General features: G+C 35.7%; 1 pseudogene; it reads left to right on the top strand.

Moving 5' to 3' along the window:
- The first annotated feature begins 272 nt into the window (after positions 1 to 272).
- On the top strand, positions 273 to 10173 carry LOC118545410 (exportin-4 pseudogene; annotated as a pseudogene).
- Positions 10174 to 25575: the final 15402 nt, after the last annotated feature.

Raw genomic sequence — 25575 nt, forward strand, 5'->3', positions numbered from 1 at the left:
CACAGTCTCAGTATACCATCTCCTCTCAGAGGAACTCCCCTCTCCTCAAACTCAAACTATAAGGGATAATTAATAACTGTATGAGTAAAAATTAAAAAAATTATAAATATAAAAATTAATACATACATGTTTCATTCTGTAAGTTGTCATTACTCAGAAATAGACAACTTTGACTTCCTCTCTTAGGACTGGCCTCGACCACAAGTGGAAAAGGAAAATCCTCATAAGAAGTAGAATTTTGAATGTGACGTTTAGTCGGTTTAAAAGGTGTGATGCCTGGAATCAGACTCTATGCTGATTTCTGGGCACTGGGTAATGGTTTGGTTGGATAACTTGAAGAAAAAAGGATTAAATAATTGCTCACTAAGCACAATATGGATAAATCTCACAAATATAATATTGAGCTAACAAAGCCAGGCACACACACACCAAAAAAACAAAAAACAAAAAACAAAGCAAAACAAAAATAGCCAAATTACAGAAACAGTCCAAGTGCCCATCGAATAATGAATGGATTACTCAGCCATAAAAGAATGCAATCTTGCCATTTGCAACAACATGGGTGGAGCTAGAGAGTATTATACTATGTAAAATAAGTCAGAGAAAGATAAATGCCATATGATTTCACTCATATGTGGAATTTAAGAAACAAAACAAATGAACAAAGGGGGAAAAAAGAGAAAGGGAGACAAACCAAGAAACAGAATTTTTAACTATAGGGAACAAACTGATGGTTACCAGAGGGGAGGGGGGAGGGGGGAGGGGGTATGTGTAAACTAGGTGAGGAGAATTAAGGCGTGCACTTGCTGTGATGAGCACCAGGTGATGTATGGAAGTGCTGAATCACTACATTGTACAGCTGAAACTAACACTGTATGTTAACTAATTGGATTTTAAATAAAATCTTAAAAAATATAAAATTTAAAAAAATCTATTTGATTGTATTTATAGAAAATTCAAAACCACACAAAACTAATCATGGTAATAGAAATCAGGAGGGTTGCTACTCTTGTGGGTATTGAAACCAGAAGAAAGTATATCGGGCCTTCTGAAGTATGTGCAATGTTCTATTTTATGATCTCAGTGCTGCTTGTACCGATGTGCCCAGTCTGTGAAAATTCATTGAGCTGTGCCCAGATGGTTTGTGTACTTTTATGAATGTATGCTATTATCAAATAAAAAGCCAAATAATTTCAGTAAATAATTAATCTCAAGAATTTTTTTGGAAGAGCCCTATAGTAGGACCTCTAGGAGTAGGCCCAGCACATGAAAATGCATTTGTTCCAACTGTAGAAAAATACCTTCATAATCAGGCATACAGGATAACAGACTTTTTAGATATTAGCTATCTTCTTTCCAATGTAGACCAAAACTTGCAGAATGAGCTCATGATTAAAACGTGCATGGTGGCAAGAAGGAAATTAAAAAAAAAAATAGCTTTCCTCTTCTTAAGGTGACCTAGCCACAGACACTTATGAATGTGAGTTACCAGAAAAAATAATTAAGTTTTATTCCTCAATATATCTCCATGCTTCAGGTGAATAGTCCGCTACATGGTGGCCTCCAGATGCTTACATTAGAACCCTTTCATGGCTGGGGGTTGTGGTGAGTTTTTTTTGTTTTGTTTTGTTTTTTAATCAGACAGAAAGTTGTTGTAGATGTGGGTTTTATTTTCAGACTCTAAGCATGCTTGCTCAAGAACCTCCAACTTTGGACTAACTAAATGCTTCAAAACTTATCATTCTATTCCACAAGCCCTGTCTCCAATTGAAATAAAAGAAACAGTGTTTTGAAACCATTCATTCTGCTACTCCAATGACAGAAGCAACTGGTTTTATTAAAAAATTAATGCAGATTCAGCTGTAGTTCCAGGAGAGACAACATCCATGAAGCTGGCCTTTCTGTACAATGATGTGTATAATCTAAACCCATGACAAAAATACATTGCCCTCCTTTCCTTAACCAGAATGCTAAATCTATGAACAGATGAATCCAGAAAATAAAATTAGAAGGTTTTGGTACTTCTCATTCTTACTATGTATGTGTGTGTGTGTATATATATATATATATTTTAATCTAGCTAAATGATACTTCTCCAAGCATATCTTCTCAATTCTCCTAGAACAGGGTTACATATTTTACTAGAATGGCTGACTGGATAATCAAGGAGAAATAGAGATTTTGCTACAGAAATATGGGTAGAATCCAAGTAATACTCTGGAACGTTTCCATGTAATAGCAGGCCTAGTAATAAATATTAAATAAGACAATGTAATAGGATCCACAGAGTCTCCAATAACAAGGAATAGATAAGTTAGTTCAACTCACAAGATAGAAAAATAAAGAAATATGACCTGAGAATATTCTGGCCAAAGATAAAATTATATAAATAGAAATTTAAAAAAAAAAAAAAAAAGCAGTGACAAGTTTACTTCCCATGGTCATTTGCAGCACTGCTTACTCTTTTACACACATTTCCTTTCTCTTGATTTTGTCCACTATTAAACACAAAGTGTGTTGGTTGACTTGGTCCATAGATCACAGAACATTGAGATGTTATAATGACAGAGCAACCCAAGAAATAGACATAACCCAGAGAACACCAAATGTCATCTTTGGAAGCATTAGCTAAAAATTACTTTTGGTTTTCTCCTACTGTAAATGGAATAAGATTATTTTTAATTGTGAGACACACTATGTAAAACAGGAACATTTTAGGAATTATATACATAGAAAAAGGAGTGGGTTAGTACTTGCCTAAGACTTTGGACAGGTAGGGTATGTCAGAGAATTTCTATTGTTTTTGCCTGCTTATTACTCCTTCTTCTAGGAACAGATCCCAATCTCTATGACAACAGGCAGAGGCAGTATGTGATGCAAACTGGCTCAATGAAAATATCTCCTACCCCTGACACTTAGAAAATATGCACTTCTGTGAATATTAATCTATAATAAAGAGGCTGAAGATTTATTAAATTACATTATTTTAAGGCTTTACCCTGGTTGAGACTGCCTGAGTTCCTGCTGGCATTCCCAGTGTTGCCCTGAGCTATCATCTTTCCTAAGACTTGGATGTTTAGCTTTAGTTATTTCACTAACCTTTATATAAATCCTCTTTCCTCTGTTTATTTAAGTTAGCTGAATCTGAGTCTTTCTTTGGTTATTGTTAATCTCAGAAACCCAAGAGCCTAAGTGCTACTAAATTAGAACAAGATCCACAGCAATTTGACTTTACATTTAAATCAAGACTTTTGCCAGCAATTAGTTTGTCAAACATTTAAAAAGGCAAAAGAATTCTCAGATACACAGAGCTCATTGAAAGTTCTTTTCTGTTTCACAGGGAGATAAATCAAAATTTGATGTCACTGATAGTGATCATTATGTTATAGCAGAAAGTTTGGTCATCAACATCAGAAATTATTTAAAAGACTGAAATAAGCACATATGGTTTAAATATGACCTATTGTTCTAGTACAGTAACTATAGTTATTGAGTAAAAGCTATTTTACTACTAGCTTTCCATGAGCCTGGTGTAGTGGTTAGAAAAAATAAACTGATGACTTTAATTAAATGCACTAAATGTCAAGATGAAAGTATTATTAATATTGCCATGATAGAGAAAAGATGGGGTACTCTGTGTATAAACTCTTACTTAGGAGTAAACAAAGTCTTTCTAAAGGCCCAGCACAGTTACAGGCACATAATGGGTGCTTAATATATATTTTCTAATTTTGTGAATGAAATAGTTAATACAAATTGATCCTTGAGGGATTTTTTTTCAGTTAGATATGATCAAAAATATCTGAAATAAAAGATTAATGAGATTATCTAAGGAAAATTAGATAAAAAGAAAATATAAATTTAGAATAATAGTATTGGGAAAACAGTCACAGGTAATTCAATATAAAATAGATATTTTTAAAAATATGATTATATCATCTTTTCCCCACTCTAGACATTCACTGATAAACAGGCAAGGATTTCACGTTATGAAATAGTAAAAACGATAGACGTTTTGGAAAATGTTCTATCTCTATGTTCTCTGATGTTCTATTAATGTCAGAACAAGAAAATGCAAATTAAGCCAACAATGAGATGCCATTTTAAACACTTTTTAAAATAAAAGGCCCAAATGGTAGTAATGAAAAGACAACATTCCTTTGGAAAGGACCTTAGATATTTAAGAATCTTTTTTCATTCCCTTCCCTTAGACATCTTCTTCTAAGCGGTAGCTAAGTGCAGTTCTTTCTGTTTTCCTTTTTTTTTTTTTTTCATTCTGTTTTCTAAAGTTTCCCTCCAATCTCTATTCTTCTCCACTGCTCATAGCAGGCACTTCAGCTTAGTTTAACATTACAGCTAGCTACCTAAATTCCTACAATTACCTTCTATTTTGCCCTTCAGCCTCCAGTCTTACTCCCCTTGATACAGTCTCCTCTCTCAGCCACAAAGCAAATTTGATCACGTTGTTCCTCTGACATTGTAATAGCATCTCTTTTTTCTTACTTGAAATGAAACTGATCAATTTGTTTTTAAGACACTTCATTTACTTTTGTGTTCCTGTTCAATTACTTACCCGACTTCATTTTCCCTTTTCAACACCCATCTCCCATTCTGTAACTCCCAAATCTAAGTTCTAGGCAACTCAACGTCCATTCCCCATGTTCTCACTTACCTCTTGACCTTGGCCTAGATTTCTTTTTGCAAAACATGCTTCCTTTAATCTAACGACCTCTAGGCATCCTAGACATAGAATCAGTTTTGATATCAGTCACTTACCCATCATTACAACTGGTTTCTTTCCAATAAACTCCTAAGGAAACCTATAATTACCCTATTACAGCAACCTGTATTTGGTTTCATTTAACCCAAATCAACTGTAGAATTTAAAACTGCATTAAAGGGGCACCTGGGTGGCTCAGACGGTTAAGCGTCTGCCTTCAGCTCAGGTCATGATCTCAGGGTCCCCGGATCGAGCCCTGCATTGGGATCCCTCCTCAGCAGGAAGCCTGCTTCTCCCTCTCCCTCTGCCCCTGCTTATGTTCCCTCTCGCGCTGTCTCTCTCTCTCTGTCAAATAAATAAATAAAATCTTAAAAAAAAAAAAAAACTGCATTAAAGTTTGTCTTAAGTCTGTTTAAAAATGATTTAAAAAACCCCCTTTACAGTTTTTATTATTTTTGTTTTCCTTTAATGATTTCTCTACAAATTTAATCTTATCTGTACAGTTCATGTAACCATCTCTGCTTTTTCTGTTTTTTGGCCTTTTTAGGATTTTTCTTTAATTAAAGACATACTTTTTAAAATTTAAATAATTTCTTCTAGTGTGTAAACAATTTTATCAGGTCATACCCTAAAAATGTCAAATATTTATATTTCTGACCATATAATATTTACAACAGAAACATCTTAGTAACAAAAACTGTGTCCTTTTCTATGGTTTATGTTGAAAAGAGACATTTCATGAACAACAACTTTTTTTTCCTAAATATACTGAAAAGATCAAGAACATACTGACATCATATTTTATTTGAGTTTATAGAAATATGTGACATAATATAACAATGTAAAATTTGATCTATTTTATTATTTTCCCTATTGGATAATATCAACACTAGTTTTACCCTAACATTATTCAGAATAACCATTCATGAAAAGTATCCACAAAAAAAAACTGCAATGGAGGTCTATCCACATCTAATCGAACATACATAATTTTCTCCCCCTTTTTATTTAGCACAAAAGATTTAATTTAAAGGAGAATGAAATATGTACTTTGTCCACTAAATACATCAAACTCATATTCTGAGGAACATGAGCTTTTAAAGAACATGAAGTTTCTTCTGAAATGTTCTATAAGGAATACTATCAGTTGAATTTTCCCCAGAGAGATACTTATATTATACTTTCATTGAGAGGAATTTTAAATGCTGAAAAAAAATGTTTAAATAAAAAATAAAGTGAAATGCATGATAAGATTCCATTCAGATTTAAAATGTTAGGTATCACACAGTAATCTTCTGGTGCAGGATCCTTTAGGTAACATGGGTGTTGGGGATGAAGAAAGGGGCATTAAAGATTATCTCCATTTCATAAATAAAGCAATGGGATCTTAGAGGGCTTCCATCCACCATAGACTTAGCTAAGTATAGAAGCAATATTCAAACCTAGATTTGTCTAGTTCTATAGCCTGTGATTTGAAACAACATGTACTTCCCACCACTGACTGCACATGTAGCAATTTTACTGTAATAATTGATTTAAAACTCATATGCAGCATATTTTATAACTGTATTACTGTCCTATTGAGAGATATTAAATGGTTAGCTAATAACTTCATGTAACATTTAATTACATCAAAATAACTAATAGGGATTCAAAATAAATAAATAAATAATCAAAAATCTTTAGTAGGACTACTACTACCAGTGTGTCAGGATACAATGTGGGGTCACAGGCAGAGGATGAACAAGGAAACAGAGTCCTGGAGGCATCCTACTGCCTAGGATTTACCTTTTGTTTCTGTATGATAGGGCAATGTAGAGATCTGGAACTGGAAAGATTGGTAGGAGGGGCACTCAGCGGATTTGGGAAACAGACTACCAACTGGAGTATAAGACTGTTAATATTTTGGGCGCCTGGGTGGCTCAGTTGGTTAAGCGACTGCCTTCGGCTCAGGTCATGATCCTGGAGTCCCTGGATCGAGTCCCGCATCGGGCTCCCTGCTCGGCAGGGAGTCTGTTTCTCCCTCTGACCCTCCCCCCTCTCATGTGCTGTCTCTCTCATTCTCTCTCTCTCAAATAAATAAATAAAATCTTAAAAAAAAAAAAAAAAAAAAAGACTGTTAATATTTTAATAAACAATGTGCCCATACAAAAAGCATGCTGAATCTTTATCAGCCTGGTTATAGGTGTGCTGAGATACTGATCCTCTCAGCCCTTGGTGTGGTCAGGTAGGGCCTGAGTAGCCAGTTGCCTCATGTGCCTGCCACCCCCGTAGTAGTCTTCTCTCGGCACAGGTAGTCTTAGGTCAGGTTACCTCACTGATCCATAGTAACATTTTTCTATGTCTCTCCTAATATCATAATCTGTGAAGAACTTTTCCAAGTCAAAGTTGAGATGTGTCACCCACTACTTCATGCAATCATTACTTTTTTAGCTAAATTAAGTAATATGCTTTATTATATTTATCTGTATTTGTAGTATCTTTGTTACTGTTGTTATTAACCAGAATACAACTAGTTGAGGCAAGATGTTTAGGTTCTAAATTTGGTTCCCGTAAGGTACTATGTGAGTGTAGAATATAATTATAATTTCTTTAAAGCTACATTTTGCCTAGAGGCACCTGGGTGGCTGGGTTGGTTGAGCAATCCATTCTTGATTTAGGCTCAGGTCCTGATCTCAGGGTGAAGAGACTGAGCCCTGAGGCTGGCTCTGCACTCGGTGGGAGTCTGCTGGAGATTCTCCCTCTCCTTCTGCCTATCCCCACATGTACACACTTTCTCTCTATCTCTCAAATAAAAAAACCTTAAAAAAAGAAAAAAGCTACATATTGCCTCATCAGTAAAAGAATGGGATTATAAGAGATTTATTCATCCAACTAACAATTATGTGTGGAGTTTTTGCTAATCTTTAAAATATCCTTATACCTGAAATCAGAAATTTACAGGGCTAATTTGAAAAGAAGCATTTGAAGAAAGTTTCAAAATCTTAAAATCTCTTTAGGTGAGGTGGATTGTTATTTGAGAAACAGATTAATCAAGGAATCCAGGTGCTGGTGTCAAGCATATCTCAGGTTTGAATTTAAGTTTTTTTTTTTTTTTTTTCTCAAAGATTTTTTATTTATTTGAGAGAGAGACAGCAAGAGAGAGCATGAGTGGGGGGGGAGGGGCAGAGGGAGAAGCAGGCTCCCTGCTGAGCAGGGAGTCCAACCTGGGGCTAGATCCCAGGACACTGGGATCATGACCTGAGCCAAAAGCAGATGCTTAACCCACTGAGCCACCCAGGCGCCTCTGAATTTAAGTTTTGACATGTCCCTAGAGCAAATCATTTCACCTATCTAATCTTCAACTTCCTTAGAAATGAATTGGACATTGGGAAAGGCATATGTTGTGGTGAGCGCTGGGTGTTGCGTAGGACTGATGAATCACAGACCTGTACCCCTGAAACAAATAATACATTATATGTTAATGAAAAAAACAAAACAAAACAAAAAATAAAGAAAAATAAAAGAGTACATACCGGCCATCATCTGAGCCGACCCCTGTGGCCTCGCCTGGCGCCCTGGCTCGTGTACCCCAGCAAGGCAGCTAGCTCGATTAGTATCTCCTTGTCTGTCCCCCAGAGTCGGGAGGCCGGGCCAGCCACCGGGACTGCGCAGCCGCAGGGGTGGCAGCTGGGACAGCACTGTCAGCGTGTGAGGTTCGGCATATTCCTGTTGCTTAGGAAATCAGAGTCAAGATTTACAGTTTACAAGCATATTTTCATACTTCATGCTTTGGAAGTAACAGTTGAAGAGAAGGAGGAAAGTTTAAGAAATTTATAATAGGTGATTAGCTGCCACTTGCCTGAGGTGTACTTTGTGTCTTTGTGGTGCTAAGGCAAGGTTAAACAGAATAAAAAACAGAAAGCAAAATGGACTAGATTAAAAAACAAAAACAGAACAGAAAGCAAAATGGACTGTGTTCTCTTTTAAGCTGCCACAGTCGTCCTGGAAGCAGTTGTCTGAGAGTGGATTCTTCTGTAAAAAGGTAGCATCAAGTCACTGCAAACATTTCTTTTAACTTATGCCTTTACAAAGGCCTAACCTCCAAAAGTACATTCGAGAACAAATTCTATTTGCAGCGGCATTAATTATAAAATGAGGATCGTTAGATAAATCAATTAACTGCAAAAGCATGTTTTATGAAGTCATCCAGTTGATAAGTAGTGGCAATCCCACTATGCAAACTATGGCCTGTTTTATTCTAACTGCACTATTGAGTGAATACTCAAGTTCAAGTAACATGAGCAACATTGGACTGCATATGGGATTCCAGGAGAACTACAGAAGTGTATTTCAGGAAAAAGACCTTTGTCACATCTTCATTTAACTATTGAAGTTCTGCAGTTCATCAGGAGAAGCAAGCTCAATACTAAAACGTCTTGGATATTTCAGCAGTTACCTTGTACTTGGCAATCAGGCCTTTAGCTGGAACTTTCTTCCTCCAAATTTAGGCAGACACTATAGAGCTATGTTTGAATCCTCTCAAATGTGTAATCAAATCCAACAGAGCCCAGGCAGGAGACTCTTCTGGACAATAGAGTTATGAAGCTTTTCCTCACAGTACATGGAAAAATCAAAGAATTTTTTCAGATATAGCACAAGATTCTCTGCAATGCCGTGCACAGTTAGCATCTCTTCGTGGACCCTTATTCCTCATGTAAGAGTGCAAGTTGATTATTGAAGAATTACTGAATAGTATCAATGGAATTGAAATAAAAGATTTGGAAGTTGTGGGATTCTCCAGCATTAATCAGCAACCTGATAACTGTATTCCCTCCAAATGTTTTAAATGCCATTCCAAATGAACTTTTCTCTTTTGTTAACTGCCTCATACACCTCACTTATTCTTTAGGTGAAATGCTGCATTGGAAGAAGCTTTGATAAAGATGACATGGTATACAAGGAGATATATGACAAATTGTTGGAGTCCTGCTAACTTGGATCCAAGATGACCAACATTTCCATAAAGGCTTTTTTATCCAACAGGCAGCTCAAATTTGCAATTCCCATATTCAGTGCCACCTAGCTTCTCCAGAAGACACAGGAAATTTGACTGTAAATGGTGTGGCTTCTTGTGAAGAAGAAGAAATAAGTAAACATCAGGAGGAGGATGAAAACCAACTTTCAGATCAGCTGTGCAGGAATCCTAGGAAGAATTGCTGCAGAACACGGTACGCCCCTATTGGCAACGTACACACGGTCCAAAGAAATCCCGTGGAGCAAATATGACCTATTGACAATTCCCAGGAGAGTACATAAATTGTTTAAAGATTTTAAACACCCCCACCCTGCATCCCAGAACACTGGAACAAATGGACAGAAACATACTCATGGATTGCATTCCTTGGCTTGTACCTTTGGAGTCTGGGCATCACAGCACAGATGGCAGAGAAATCATGGAAAACATGGTATGAGATGTTATTTGACCCATATCAGTAAAAACTTGGAATAACCACTTTTTATGTAAATATTCAAGCAGTCTATTTAGCACAATTGTTACAGTTCCTGGTATATAACTCTCACCAGATACTGTTTTATTGTACAAGTTGTGACCTTTATGGGGAGAGGATCGTTCGTATCCATGCTGGAATCCCCCCTGTCACTTGTGTTAGTTAAGAAAAGAACTAAATGTAAGCATGGTAAATGAAAGTATCTCCGCTCTATGGTGGACCTAGAGATACAGGGGTCTTACTGTGCCTCATTTTAAAAAGCCTTCTTAAATAGCCTTGAGTCAGCAAGTGGAGGCTGATTTAGCCTTCAAATGTGAATAGTTACATAAAAAATTAAACTAGCTAAACTAGACTATATAAACTCTTAAAAGGAGATGTAATAGCTTAGAGTTATTACTTGACATATTTTATTACTTCTTTCCATTCCCGATAGGTAATTACTCCATTGTAATGTTAAAATTCAGGCTTATAAATGCTGTTTATAAGACTATAAAGAGGTTTTTTTTTTTTTTTTTTCTTTCTGTAATCTCTCTTCTTTGTCTTGGCAGCCAGTTCAGTCTCTCACCATGAAAAAGAGACAGACGTCAGCAATATGTGGTGAAACAAGATTTAAAAAATAGAATACTCTCTAAAATAAGATAATTTTAATGTTAATTACTCATAATTACTCAAACTTTTCGTTGAAATTCATCCAATGAATTAAAGAATAGTTGGCTTGAAATTAGACAGTGTTTGAAAGTGTTCTATTTTGCAAAATATATAGTTACGTGTATGTATTGTATAGATTAGATAGGCTATCCCTGAATTTTACCAATACAATTTACCTAAAAAGTGCTAAGCTGATTTTCTCCTTATAAATTTATACCTAGGTTGCCAGAAGGTTCTTTCACGCCACTCTGCTGCCCTTCCCTGCTGGGTTACATGAAATTAATAAAATTGGTCTGCTGAAACATTGTGCAGATATTCTTCAAAGTCTTGAAGTTGGAGGGGGATGGTCTCAGAGATATGAACACAATTATCATGTGGATTTTAAGCTCCAACACTTACTAGGTATGTAAATTTGGATAAGATAAACTTTCTGAACCTCAATTTCCACATTTTAAAAATAGAGAATAAATTTATTGCATAAAGATGTTACATAGATTACATTAGATGATGTCAGTCCCTCTTACACAGAACCTGGTACTTAGTAGACACTGGATATTTCCTTCTCCTGTTCTATTGTTGAGGAGACTAGTGAGTAAGCCTGTGTCTAAGAGGGAAGAGATTTAAGGCTTGTAAGGGTGGATATTATTACTATTACAGTGTTGATTATATTCCGGGTGGCAATTGAAGATACTAACCATAGGTATCAGCCACTCCTGATGTGTAACATGGGCAGGTGCTTAGTTTACATGTTTAGCTACACTAGTGTTTAATTTTATAGACAGGATTAAATTTTGGTACCCATTTGCACTACCCAAATAAATAAGACATTAATTTAAAGTGGAATGCTAATTAATCATTTACTTGAGAAATACCCTTAAGCTTAGATTTATTTAGGTTTCCAAATTAGTATGAATTTGCTAGTTGAGTTAGCTTCCTCTAAGGACCTGTAGTCCATTATTAAGGGAGCAGCATTCCCTGTTCTGGATAATTCTAAAAATTTCAATATCTATTTCTATTTTTTTAAAATCAGGGATTAAAAAAATTATTACCTCACCAAAGAGTTAGATAGTGTCTAGTGTATCATGACCCTTTATATTCATTGATGTTACACAATTCCACTTCCAAATCAGTATCTTAGAAGATGAGATTTGAAAGTCACTTTTATCTTTTATGAAAAACACCAGCAATCTATGACTATGGATAATTTATTTTGTCTATCAATAGCTGGCTCCTTCCTGTTGCTGAGTAGCATTTCATTATGGATGTACCCCCATTTGTTTATCCATTTCCCAGGTGGGGGGCATTTGGGTAGATTCCAGCTATTAGTAGTTTGAATAAAACTGTTCTATACATATGGCTGGAATGCATACATAATTCTATGTTTAACTTTATAAGAAACTACACATTATTCTTTGTAATGGCTGTATCATTTTGTATATTGACTAATTATATATGAGATTTCAAGTCTGAATTCTTTTCCAGCACTTAGTACTTGGTACTGTCAGTTTTCCCCTCCTTATTCTAATGGCTATGTAGTGGCATCTTAGTATGGTTGTAATTTATCTCCCTAATGACTAATGATATTGAGCATCTTTTTATATGCTTATTTGTCATCTATTTATCTTCCCTGGTGAAGCTTCTTTTCAGATCTTCTGACAATTTTTTTATTAGTTTTTTATTGTTGTGTTTTGAGAGTTCTCTATATAATCTAGATACAAGTTATTTATAAGATATGTGATTTGCAAACACAGATACTTTCCAATACCGTGGTTCGTCTTATAATTTTTCAACTGTACAATGGTGCAAAAGTGATTTGCATTAAATGGAAACTGTACCTCCAGTTTTGAACTGCAATCTTTTCCAGGGCCATCTTTCTGTGGTACAATACTCTCTTGTGACGTTAGACAGCATCAATGAACCAGAGCTTCCGGGCAGACATGTAATCACACGGGTAAATAGGGATACACTTAAGTCATTCTGTACCCATACAACCATTCTGGTTTTCACTTTCAGTACAGTATTCATTAAATTACATGAGATATTCAACACTTTATCTTAAAATAGGCTTTGTGTTAAATGATTTTGTCATTTAAGATAGGGTAGGCCAAAACTGTGATGTTCAGTAGATTAGGTAGCCCATCATAGTCAAGGAAGATCTGTATTTCTTCCTAGTCTGTGTTTTGATGCTTTAATTCTCTTAGTAGAGACTTTAACAACAATTTCTCAATTTTTATTTTATATATAGCATTCTTTTAGCTGTTGTACTAAAACCACTTTGCCTAGCCCAGTGTTACAGAGATTTCCAGTGTGTTTTTTGCTAAAAGTTTTATAAATTTATATTCTACATTTAAGTTTACAATCTTATTTGAGTTAATTTTGTATAAAGTTTGAGGTCTAAGTTCAAGATATGGGTTGAGTTTCTTTTTTCTTATTTTTGTTTTTTTGCATATGAAAGTTCAGCTGTTCCAGGATTATTTGTTTAAAAGACTATCCTTTTTCTGTTGAATTTCTTTTGTTTTCTTATCAGAAATCAATTGACCATTTTCATATGGATCAAGAGAGAAAGAGGGAAAGAGTGGGGGAGGGAGAGAGAGAAAAAGAGAGAGAGAGAAAGAAAAGGAAGAAGAGAGAAAGGGAGGAACGGAGGAAGGAAGGAAAGAAGGAAGGAAGGAAGAAAGGAAGGAAGAAAGAGAAAGAAACAAAGAAAGAAAGAAACAAAGAAAGAAAGAAAGAAAGAAAGAAAGAAAGAAAGAAAGAAAAAGAAAGATCAGTGTTCCTCAGAATATATATGTGATTAAATTAAGTATCTGAATTAGGACTTTTGAAATCAATTCTAGTGCACATTATTTTAAACACAAAACAATGAAAACAAATAAATTAAAGTAGGATTACAAATTTGAGCAGGTAATTTGACAAATGCAACCTGTCTTGCACATGTAGATAACTGAAGGTGAATTGGGCAATTCAATTGTGTTGTCTCTTGTGCAACTCTCTATCTTAAATAAAAGATAAAATGCACTTTCAAGTTTATAAAAATATTCTAGGTTTCAATTTTACTGAAAGGTAGACATTACATGCATTACTTCAAATATACTACACTTTATAAAATCTTTTTTCTAAATATGCAAAATGGCAAATGTGTTACATGCTTTACATACTATTTCAGGTCTCCTTGGCATCATTTTTTTTTTCCCTGACCTTTGGCCCCTTAGCTGAAAACTAAGGTAAATAAGACTTAAATATTGTTCTTAGACCAATTCTGGTTATCATAATTCATTCCACAAGTAACTATTAAGTGCCTACCACTCTTACAGTTTCCTAAGATACATCAGTGAGCAAAACAGAGGAAAAATACAAAAATATCTACATTTATGGAGCTTCTATTATAGCAAGAAATATAGACAATAAAACATTAACACAATATAAGAAGAAAATGATATTGTATATAAGTTGATAAGCATAATAGAAAGAAATAAGGCAGAATAAGGGTGTCCAGAATGTAAAGGTGGCAATTTAAACTGTCTTTGTGAAGTTTATTTGATAAGGATGATTTTAGCAAAGACTTGAAGAACATGGTATAGTTAGATCTAATAGATATCTCAAGGGAGTATCCCAGGACAAAGAAAAAGCCAGTGCAAAGTCTGAAACACAGGAACCCATCACATGAATATACTGAAATATAAGAAGGTGAGGATAACATATAGAATGAACAAGGGGGAGGAAATAAAAAAAGGACATGAGATCATATAAAAACTTGAGGGCAAGTGTAAGGCCTTTGGAATTTACTTGAGTTAAAATGGAAGCTATCGGGCGCCTGGGTGGCTCAGTTGGTTAAGCGACTGCCTTCGGCTCAGGTCATGATCCTGGAGTCCCTGGATCGAGTCCCACATCGGGCTCCCTGCTCAGCAGGGAGTCTGCTTCTCCCTCTGACCCTCCCCCCTCTCATGTGCTCTCTCTCATTCTCTCTCTCAAATAAATAAATAAAATCTTAAAAAATAAAAATAAAAAAATAAAAAATAAAATGGAAGCTATCACAGAGTTTTGACTAGAGCTGTGGCATTCTGACTTCTATTTTAAAATGGTTGCAGTGTTGAAAGCAGACTGAACCACAGTACCGGTAGAAGGAGGGGGCCAGTTATACAAGCCCATATGGCTGCGGAAGCATACAGGGTCATGATTCTCAGGCTGGAGAAGTCAAGCAAATCTTCCTGATGAAAGTTACCTTTGAATTATCATAGTAATATTAATTGAATTTTGGTGCTTACTTGATAGAAAATAATTCTCTGATGACTGTGTTCAATAAGACAGATGAGGTTATTAAGCCTTTAGTGGGTTTACAAAAAGAGAGAGCTTGAGTTACCTCCATCCTAAGAGTAATAAAAGAAGTTAATACCAGGAGCCTATAGTTTGATCCCTTCAAAGGAGTCAGGAACCATGGTCAAAATCTTTGTATGAGTTTGTACACTTTGTAATTTGTTTATTTACTTTCACCATTATTATTCAGGATCTTAGAATCAGGTAATTTCAGCCATGTTTCTTATCCTTAGGTACTGAAAAAAAAAAAAAAGAAAAAAAAAATACCAGTGGCCCATTTATGCTTCTTTCCACACCTTAAATTATTCCACCTATGTCTTTCACTCAAAATCCATCACATTATACCTTTTGAAACTTCCTATTACAAATAACTTAATAAAACGTATAGAATAAAAATGTCTCCATTTTTTTTTTCCTAATGAACCTAGAAATTTCCTCATGATTTTACTTGCATTAAAGTCCCTCTTTATTAAAGAGTACTTCTTTACCCACACCATCAGAATAACCAAGTCAGGCATGTGTTGAGGTGAGGGAGTCAGTATTACCTTTGTTTCTCAATGCCACATGTGAACCTTTACTTCTCTACTTTTATGTTAAAAAAAAAAAAATCATGCTTTTGAAGCTCATCTCTGTTAATCTATTTCACTCATATCTTTCCTCCCAATCATTTTCCCATAATAATCGAGGTCCTAAACATTTACCTTCTAGATTCCTTTTCTTTCCTGAATTCTACTACTATAATTTCCATGATTGTCATTAATGTTAATTGCCAAGTAATCTCTGGCTCTCCTCCTTCTGGACACATGTTAAGATTGCATGCAAGGCCCCCTGTTGTAACAGAAGAGTTTTTTTGTTTTTTTGTTTTTGTTTTTCTTTTAATATTTTATTGATTTATTTGACAGAGAGAGAGAGAGCAAGAGAGGGGACACAAGCAGGGGGAGTGGGAGAGGGAGAAGCAGGCTTCCCGCTGAGCAGGGAGCTGGATGCGGGGCTCGATCCCAGGACCCTGGGATCATGACCTGAGCCGAAGGCAGACGCTTAACGACTGAGCCACCCAGGTGCCCCTGTAACAGAAGAGTTGTGCGCAGAAGTGATCTCTCTCCCTTCCTAGTCAGAGAATTTAATTGCAAATTTGTGATCCTCTAGAGTATTCCTTCCTACTGGTATGGCAACAAGCAATAATTGAGATGATGGCTACTGCTTCAGTCTAGATTCCTAAATGGTTATGAAAAATTGGACTGGTCAAGGACTAGTAGTATGAGTGAAATGTCAGCCTTTGTTGGTTAAGCCACTGAGATACAGGTCTGTTGATAATGCAGAGTAGGTTAGCCTATTCAGCCACTGAGTAATGTAGAAATTGTTATGTAATGTACAAAAAAAGAATTAAATATGTAGTATTGGTTTATAAGCTGGCTGCAGGTGGACGAAACTGTTATGCTAAAGCTGAAAGGAGGGCAGTCCATACTATATGGTGGCAAAAGATTTAAATTCTTACCTGCTATAATTCTAGGATAGGCAATGTATTTTGTGAACTCATAGATCTAGAAAAGAGTTTGATAAACAAAATGTTCGAGTGTGTTGGCTATAACTGACAAATTACTATAAGAAAGAGATGATCTCAGACAATTTTCATATGGTAGCAAACAGAGCCTTCTGCTAAGCCATTATAGATATAACATAAGCAGGAAATAAACTTTTATTATTTTAATTCACTGAGATACTGAGGCTGTTGGCTACCTCAGTTTATCTTAGCCTATTCTGACAGGCATGCTTGACCAACTCAATGTCTAATTAGATAATCCATTCAGCACACTTGTCTTCATTCTCATGGCCTTACACTGCTCCTTTTTATAAACTATATTTGTATTATGTATGAAATCTTAAATTTTATCTTTGTTTTCCTGTTAAACACAATATTACTGTTTGGAAGGTTTACTTTTCTAAACAATTTTTTTTTTCTCATTTTGTAGAATCATCCTTTTCATGTTGTAGAATCCTGTGCTATCAATAAATTTATCCTTTGATTTTGCTGAGTTATTTCGTCTGTTATTTCTCTGAAATTTACAGCCTTGGTCTATCACTGAAACATAAAGGCTTCCAGTTTTGGCACTTGTAAAAGTCTTTATTGTTTTCATTGTTCACATTTGTCTGTCTCCTGTTCCCCATCCCCACCAACATAACAGTGACCAAGTTGAATTTAGTTCAAGCCCTATGATCCTGGAAATCATTACAATTAAACAACCTCCCTCCCACAGGAGGGGAGGGAGGTTTGTTTTCAAGGAATGGATTACAGCAGTCTCATTCTTCCCCATGTGATTTAGGTAAGACTCAAGAATACTTCACTTGTTAACCTATGAGAAGGCTAGAGATAGGCCCTACAAATTGCCATTCTTTTCCTCATAAATGCTTAGTTGAATTGTTTGAACTCACTGACTAATTTGGATAAAATATCTGTTGTGTTGACCAAACTTCAGTTAAGTTTCTTTCCTTCTTCCTGGTTCCTGAACTTTGATCCCCGGCTTCCCACCCTGAGCCAGCACAGGACCCCTTCTCAACAGCCCCTCCAGAACATAAGCTTATCTCAGGGAAAAACATTCCCTAATCAACTGATTATATTACATTTTTATCCCACTTACCCATACCAGTTTACTCTAATCTTGTTCATCAGCTCCCCCCATTTAAAAGAGCCCTTTTGGCCTTACCTTTGAGATATTGGCTGATCTCATGGTCAGTGTTTCTCCCTATTGCAATAGTTCTTCTCCCCCTTGCAATAATCCTTTCAAATAATCTTTCCTTATCTACATGCTGATTTGTTTTTTGACACCAAATACACTTTTTGACAAACAAAATTATCACAGTCTCTGAAGCGTTATTTCATATATCAAGGTACTGTAAACATTATCACCAAAAATAAAATTAAAGGAATTCTAATGAGAAATTTAAATTCTCAAATTTAGCATGCCATGTCCCTGCAGAGATTCTCTGACATTAGCCCTGCTTAGTTTGGCAACTGCAACTTTTGATAATGCCTTTTTTAATTCTTTGATCCATTCAGTCCTTCCCTTTCCTCAGTTGCACAACCCTATAAATCACATTTGCCTGTAGAATTTTATATGTACTATTGTCTACACTAAGAATGTTGCCCCACATTCTTCATCCATCTCTTTTTCCTTGTCCAACTAAACACTCAGTTTGGAAGTCAGTTCTTCCGAGAACCCTTTCTCAAACCCCTAAATCTGTTTGCAGTCCCCTTTTTATGTCACCTTATTACAAAATACTTCTCACATCAGCCCCTGAATTGTAATTATATCTTACTTGATGGGTGGAATGGTTATTTCTTTCAGAGAAAAAATCACTAAAAGTGAATGGTGATAGTAGTGCATTTTGCAAAGCCTGAGTTATTCAATCTGGAGTGCCCTTATAAGGAATATAGTAGAAAAGTCCAGAGTGGTTTGACATTATCAGTCTGGTCAACTCCCATGTGACCCAATAATAAGTGTTCAGGATAAGCCCCATTTCCTATAGATTTGCTCCTAATCTCCTGGAGAGAATACAATTGATTCTAATAACAATTTATACAGGCAACAAAGTACAAATCTATATCAAGGGGAAAAAGCTCCTAAAGGCAATCACATTTGAAAGATGTTACCTACTACCAGGCACACAATAAAGACATCTTTTTATATTATTATGCAGAGTAGTTAGAACCCTATTGAATGTTCCTGAATAGGATTTTGATTTTAACTTTGAACAGAGAAGACCCATTGAAATGTTTGATTCAAACAAGAGATCCCCTTTACTCCAAAGGTGAATTCAAGCAATACAGAAGGTTACAGTGCTTTTTCACCAACCTCTTCTTTCTTTTTAAATGAATCTTTTCCTCAACAAAACTTCAAAATGTTGACAAACTTCAAATCTTGGTCCTAAGATCTCTTCTATCTGCATTATTTCCTAATGTGATCCAATTCAGAACCATGTATTTTAGTGGCTGTTCAGACTTTTACATTTAAAAGAGTACCTGATATCTCTGTTTAAGTGGAGTACTGAGGGATGAATGTGTTTAAATCAAAATCATATTCATATATCCTCAGTATCTCTCTTTCTCAGTCATTTGCATAAAGATCAATAACACTAATAGCCCAATTGCACAAGTCAGAATCTTTGAGCAGAAATATACTCAGAAATTCGGATCTGAGACTATTATATCCAGGGGTTAGGCTCCTTAGGAGATCTGTAAAATTATGAATATAAAGGTTAGATATAAAAGATAGTATTTGCTTGTAATGAGAAAGTAATTACCAAAAATTCCAAATTTAAATAAGTTGATGGATACTATAAACACCATTCCAAAATGCCATATGTCACATCAGGGCAAGATGCATCAGATTCAGATACATATAATTCTAACCCATAATCTGCAGTAATGAACCCGGGAAGTCAACCTACTATCTATAATAATCAGAATAGGAAGTCAGACTACTATCCCTGGCAACTAGTCCAAGAAGCTAACCAATAACCCTTATATTATTTGTCCCCAAACAACTGGGTCTTGATTTATAACTGACAGCTTCTCTAATTTTTGCTTCCATTCCCAACTTAAGAAGAACTGAGAAAAGCCAACTATGCATACTTAACTAATCACATAGGATGCCCTGCTTCTATTTGGTTTCTCCATGCTAACAGCCTTCAATCAGAGCAGACCTGAAGTCTTCTCTTTATTCCACTATAAATCTTTCCCAGCCCCTGCCTTCAAGTCTCTGCTATCATGAGCACACTATGAAGGCACACACAAGAGTTGTGTCTTTCTACAATGTCAGCTTTATTCAGTCATGAAACAGGGTTAGCATAATTATAAAGCAGGTTCAGGATTCCAAACTCAATGACATTTAACTACTTATTTAAATTTGGCTTCTTACATGTCACACAAAGCAAACCACAAGAAAAGTTCCACAGCACAAACAAGTTAGACTAGGGGGTAGGAAGTTAATGAACAAACGTGAAGTCAATCTATGAGCACATAGGTGAGATAAGGCCTCGGTCTTGGCACTTACTGCTTATTATGTTCAAGCAGTGGAGGATCTCTGTTCTGTTCAGAGGTCAACTGGGCAAAGCCTTCTGTGGCAGCTGCCTTTTAAGATGTGGTCAGACGTGAAAGGGTCAGTGTCAAGACAGTTTTTCCAAAGATCCTCCCTTTATAAAGGGAGGCTTTGCAGACCTCATCTGTTGCTGCCAGTTAATCAGTTGTGAGTATGTCATCAGCTGGTGATTTCAGAGATATCCGGTCTTAGCTTCTTGGTTGCTTGCATCCCTGCTTGACATAAATTACTACTTGAGGGGCACCTGGGTGGCTCAGTCGTTAAGCATCTGCCTTCGGCTCAGGTCATGATCGCAGGGTCCTGGGATCGAGCCCCGCATCGGGCTGCCTGCTCGGAGGGAAGCCTGCTTCCCCCTTTCCCACTCCCCCTGCTTGTGTTCCCTCTCTCGCTGTGTCTCTCTCTGTCAAATAAATAAATAAAATCTTTAAAAAATAAATAATAAATAATAAATAAATTACTACTTGACATGAGTAACTTCATCTTGCTTTCCACAGTGGCTGACTCCCCTGCTACCGTAACCTCTGAATAAACAGCTCATGCTTGTTCTCATTTAAGTGGCCTGTGTTTATTTCTACAGTACTGCTATGTGTTTGTTCCCTAAAATCACAGGAATTCTTTAAAAAAGCTCAGTTTCACATGATTCTAATACAAAATATGTTAAATTTTAGAATTGTTCATTGCCATACAGAGCATATTTCTGTTAGGTGAAAGTTTCACTTTGAGTTATTCATATAGATCTTCATATTTTTCTTCTGATTGGAAGACTTTTCCACTGGCTACCTTCTGACTCTGCTTTTCTCAAACCTGTTTTTCTTTCACAAGTTCATACCTCCTATGCACAAGGTGGCACAATGCTAGGTGACTCAGCACAGCAGGAGGTAGAACATTCCTAGAAGTCTTTTCTACATGAGGACAGTCAGTGATAAATATATTTACAAGTAGCATCAGGCTATATCCAATCTAAACATACCTCTTATTCGTTTTCCTCCAAGCTGGACTCCCTACCATAAAAAGGGCCTGTCATCATTCCAATACCATTAAACACAAGAGGAAATTTGATAGAGAAAAAATAAAATAGAGAGTGGAAAGTGATGGTAGATTTAACATGTTATTGTTAAAATATCCTATTTTTTTGCAAATGTTATGCAAACTTATGGACACATTGATAGGTTTCCTCCCCAAACCTTGGAACATGCTCATGAAAGAAGGGACCCAAGGCTTAAACTTCATTACGTTCACAGTAAATACATCTCTGATATGCCATAGTCATCTTTAACTTTTGCCTTTCTTTCCTCTACTCCCACACAATCATGAAGGTTTACTTGTCAAAGAAGATCCACATACATCAAAATGGAAAGTTTAAACAATGCACTTTTGGGCAGAAGACTGGAGATAGTTTTCTGGGAAGGTAAGAAGGCAAAACCTGAAGTAATGCATTAGTCTAGAATTGAACTGGGAACTAGAAGTAAGGAATTTCTGCAGGAGATTGTGCCCCTAAGCTCCGAGGGTTTATATATTCATCTTACAGATTAAATGTTGGGTTTTCTCTTTGAAGTGTTCTTTCTGCCTTTTAATACCAAGTGTTCAATAAAGCGATGATAACTATATAACTTGTGCTTTGGAGAATTAAGGGATAGATTTATATCCTCCCCGGAGAAAGGTTAGTGAAGGACATTACGGTTTTTTCTTGCCTCACTCCTACAAAGCCAGCACATTGGAACACTGTTTCTACATCTCAAAAAACTAACTAAAACCTATGGAAGAGTGTTCTGTGGTGTTGAGGAAATAAAGAACAAGAGATGCAGAGGAAAAAAAACAAAAACAGAAAATGGAATGGAAAATGGAAAGAGAAACACAGAACATAGCAAGAGAAGAGCTGAGAAAATATTTTCCCTGATGTAATATTTTATGGAGTTTTCTAGGGATACAAGAAATCAATACCCAAGGGAATATGCCAATTCATAATTATAGAATTAGCTAAGTTTATTATTGATAAAAGAAATCATTCTGCATGTATGTAGGTAGTCCCTACGTGACTAAAAACTCGTAATGGATTTTCAGTACTATTTATCTGGAACTAAAGCTACTATCAAGCTTTAGCAAGCAGTCAGAAGTTACTCAATTTGCATCAGTAGATACATTAAGCTTACTTTGATATCCTGTTTTATATAACTCTTTATCAGCACCTCCTATGGATGCCCCTACAGTACATTTACTTGACTGTATATATGATTAGTCATATTCTTCAACATTCCTCAGTTAGGTTAGGTTAAGATTAATTTCCTACACAATACTGTATTCTACCACAATTCCCAGCAGTGCTTGGGAACTTATTAAAAATGCAACTTTGAGGGTCCCATCTCAGATCTACTATATCTACTATACTGGGAGAGGGGCCCAGTAATCAGGGATTTGCCAAGACTCAAGTGACTCTGTCACACTTAAGAGTTTTTGTTTACCATAACTAGTAAGCCAGAGGTATTCAACTAGTATCTTTACTATTGTATCATTTTAATAAATGTCACACTACAGGCAACATGATTTTTCCAACAATCTAATCATGTCACTAACATGAGGGCTCTAAGCATAAAATATAATCTTCAGATCAGGTTACACTCCATTGTCGTTAATGCAATAATGTGTGGAAACAAAAATAGGTTTTTGAAATAAAGAGACAATTTATCTTTTTGTTTTAAGTTAACTAAAAAAAAGAAACATATTTGGTTAAATGCATTTCTGTATTATACTTGATTTAAATTTAATATTATAATACAAGTATATTTTCATTATAACCCCATAGTCACTTGGGGACAACCTACATTCATACTTTAAAATATTTTGAAATAAGAGTCATTCTTGGTTCTCAAATGGACTTAAATATCAAATTATGTGGCCTTATGAGCCAGTATATACCTAAGTGTAATGGGGAACCTCCAATCATGAAGCAGAAAACATATGGGAATACTTTATGGAAGAGAAAGGAAGACCTCGTCTCAGAAGAGTGACTGTTACATATCTCACGAGAGTTAGTAGCCTCAATTTACATCATCACTATCTAGTGAAGGGTTTACTATAATATGTCTAACAATAACGGTCCTTCCACACAGCTTTCATTTTGAAAAGCAAACCTTTTTGCCAGGCCTCAAATAATTTAAAGAGATAAGTTGTTGTTCAAGAAAATGGACAGAAAACCATCCAACATATATTAATTTGATATTCAGAAGGAAAATGAGAAATTGTAACAGTGACAATATATGAAGATATATTGACTGAACATAACCCAAAGCTGAACAAAGACACCAATCCACAAATTCCAGAATTTCATCAAAATTCTAGGCAGGATAAGGAAAAAAAAAAATCTAGACCTAGGTACAATATAACAAAAATGCAGACCATCAGACAAACAAAATAAAAAAACAGTCAATGAGAAATAATTGAAAAAGTGAATTGCCTTTAAAGGAGCAACCACCAGACCAACAGTTATCTACTCAAGAATAGCTGAAGCCAGAAGACAGCAGAGAGGTGTCTTTCAATGGGTTGAGAGATAAAGATGTTAACCTAGAAATCTATAGCAAGGAAAATACAGTTTCAGAAAAGAAATAATTGTTTGGGGGCGCCTGGGTGGCTCAGTCGTTAAGCGTCTGCCTTCGGCTCAGGTCATGATCCCAGCATCCTGGGATTGAGCCCCGCATCGGGTTCCCTGCTTTGCGGGAAGCCTGCTTCTCCCTCTCCTACTCCCCATGCTTGTGTTCCCTCTCTCACTGTGTCTCTCTCTGTTAAATAAATAAATAAAATCTTAAAAAAAAAAAAAAAAAAGAAATAATTGTTTGCCATTGGCAGAATCTCACAAAAGGAATATGATACTGGCTGAAAAATCTGATATACAGAAAGAAATAAAGACCTGTTTTAAACTGTTCAGGCTACTATAACAAACTATCATGGACTTGGTAGCTTAAACAGCAAACATTTATCTCTTACAGTTCTGGAGGCTGGAAAGTCCTAGATCGAGTTGCTGGTAGATTTGGGATCTGGTGAGAGCATGGTTTCTGGTTCATAGATGTCTGTCTTCTTCTTGTGCCCTCACATGGAGGAGGAGATAAGAAGGTCTCTTTTATAAGGGCAATAATCCCATTCTAGAGGGCTCCACCCTATGACTTAGTCACTGCTCAAAGGCCTCACCTCCTAACACTATCACACTGGGGGTTAGGATTTTAACATGACTTTCGGGTGACACAAACATTTAGTCTATAATACTCAGCCTTTATTTTTAGAATTCAAACAATTTATTGGGTCTCCTGAAAAAGCTTCCAGCATCAGACTTATATAAAGAAGATGGTAGTTATCTCCCAAAGAACCTGAATTTTTCATTCTGAGACTAGCTCAACAGCCTAAACTCTCATTGCCTTTGGGTAATTGACATCAGCACTCTTGATGTGTTTTTTATGCTCTGAGCCAACATGCCCACCAATATATGACTCCTAACTTTGACTCCTAAGGATCAGGTACAGAATGCTGTTTACCTTTAGGAAAGTACTTAGATTCTTTTGTATATTGTATAGCCCTTCCTCTCTTATAATGTATTTCCTAATCACCTAATCACCTCCTCAAGACCCCCAACTCCTAGTATCATCATGTTGAGGGTTAGGATTTCAACATATGAATTAGGGGAAAGGCACAAACCTTCTGTTCATAACAAGGCCACAGAAAGTATTAAGTGTACAGCTAAGTCTCTCAAGCACTGATTTTATAAAACAATAAAAAATAATGTTTCAGGGCCATAGTAAAGTAAGTTGGAATTTAAATATTCAAAAACAATAGCATATCATTTCAAAGAGATCTTAGTTTGTGTTGAAATACCCTTAGATCTTTGTGTTCAAAGAACACATATATTAGCCATAAATGAAAACATAAGTATACATGCTAAAATTTACAGAACCACAAATTGATAAATACAAGGGGATAAAAAATTAAGATAACATAAAAGATAAGTGGGGCAAATAGGAAAGGCAGAATAGCATTGTACGCTTAAATCCAAACTTATGTCAATATAATAAATATACATGGAATGTTATAATTCAAAAATTTTTTCAAAGGAGAAAATCAAAACAAAGAAACAAAAAAATTACTACTGTTAAGAAACAGTTATAAAACCAGAAGATACTGAAGGTATGAAAGTAAAATTATAGAAAAAATATACCAAGCAAATATCAACCATAGCATACTGAGGCATTAACATGAGACAAAATAAACTATATGATGAGATAATTACTATAAGTAAAGAGAATTATTACAAAATAAAAAGAGCATT

Source organism: Halichoerus grypus, chromosome 3 (genome assembly GCF_964656455.1).
Source record: "Halichoerus grypus chromosome 3, mHalGry1.hap1.1, whole genome shotgun sequence".
Classification (NCBI taxonomy): domain Eukaryota; kingdom Metazoa; phylum Chordata; class Mammalia; order Carnivora; family Phocidae; genus Halichoerus; species Halichoerus grypus.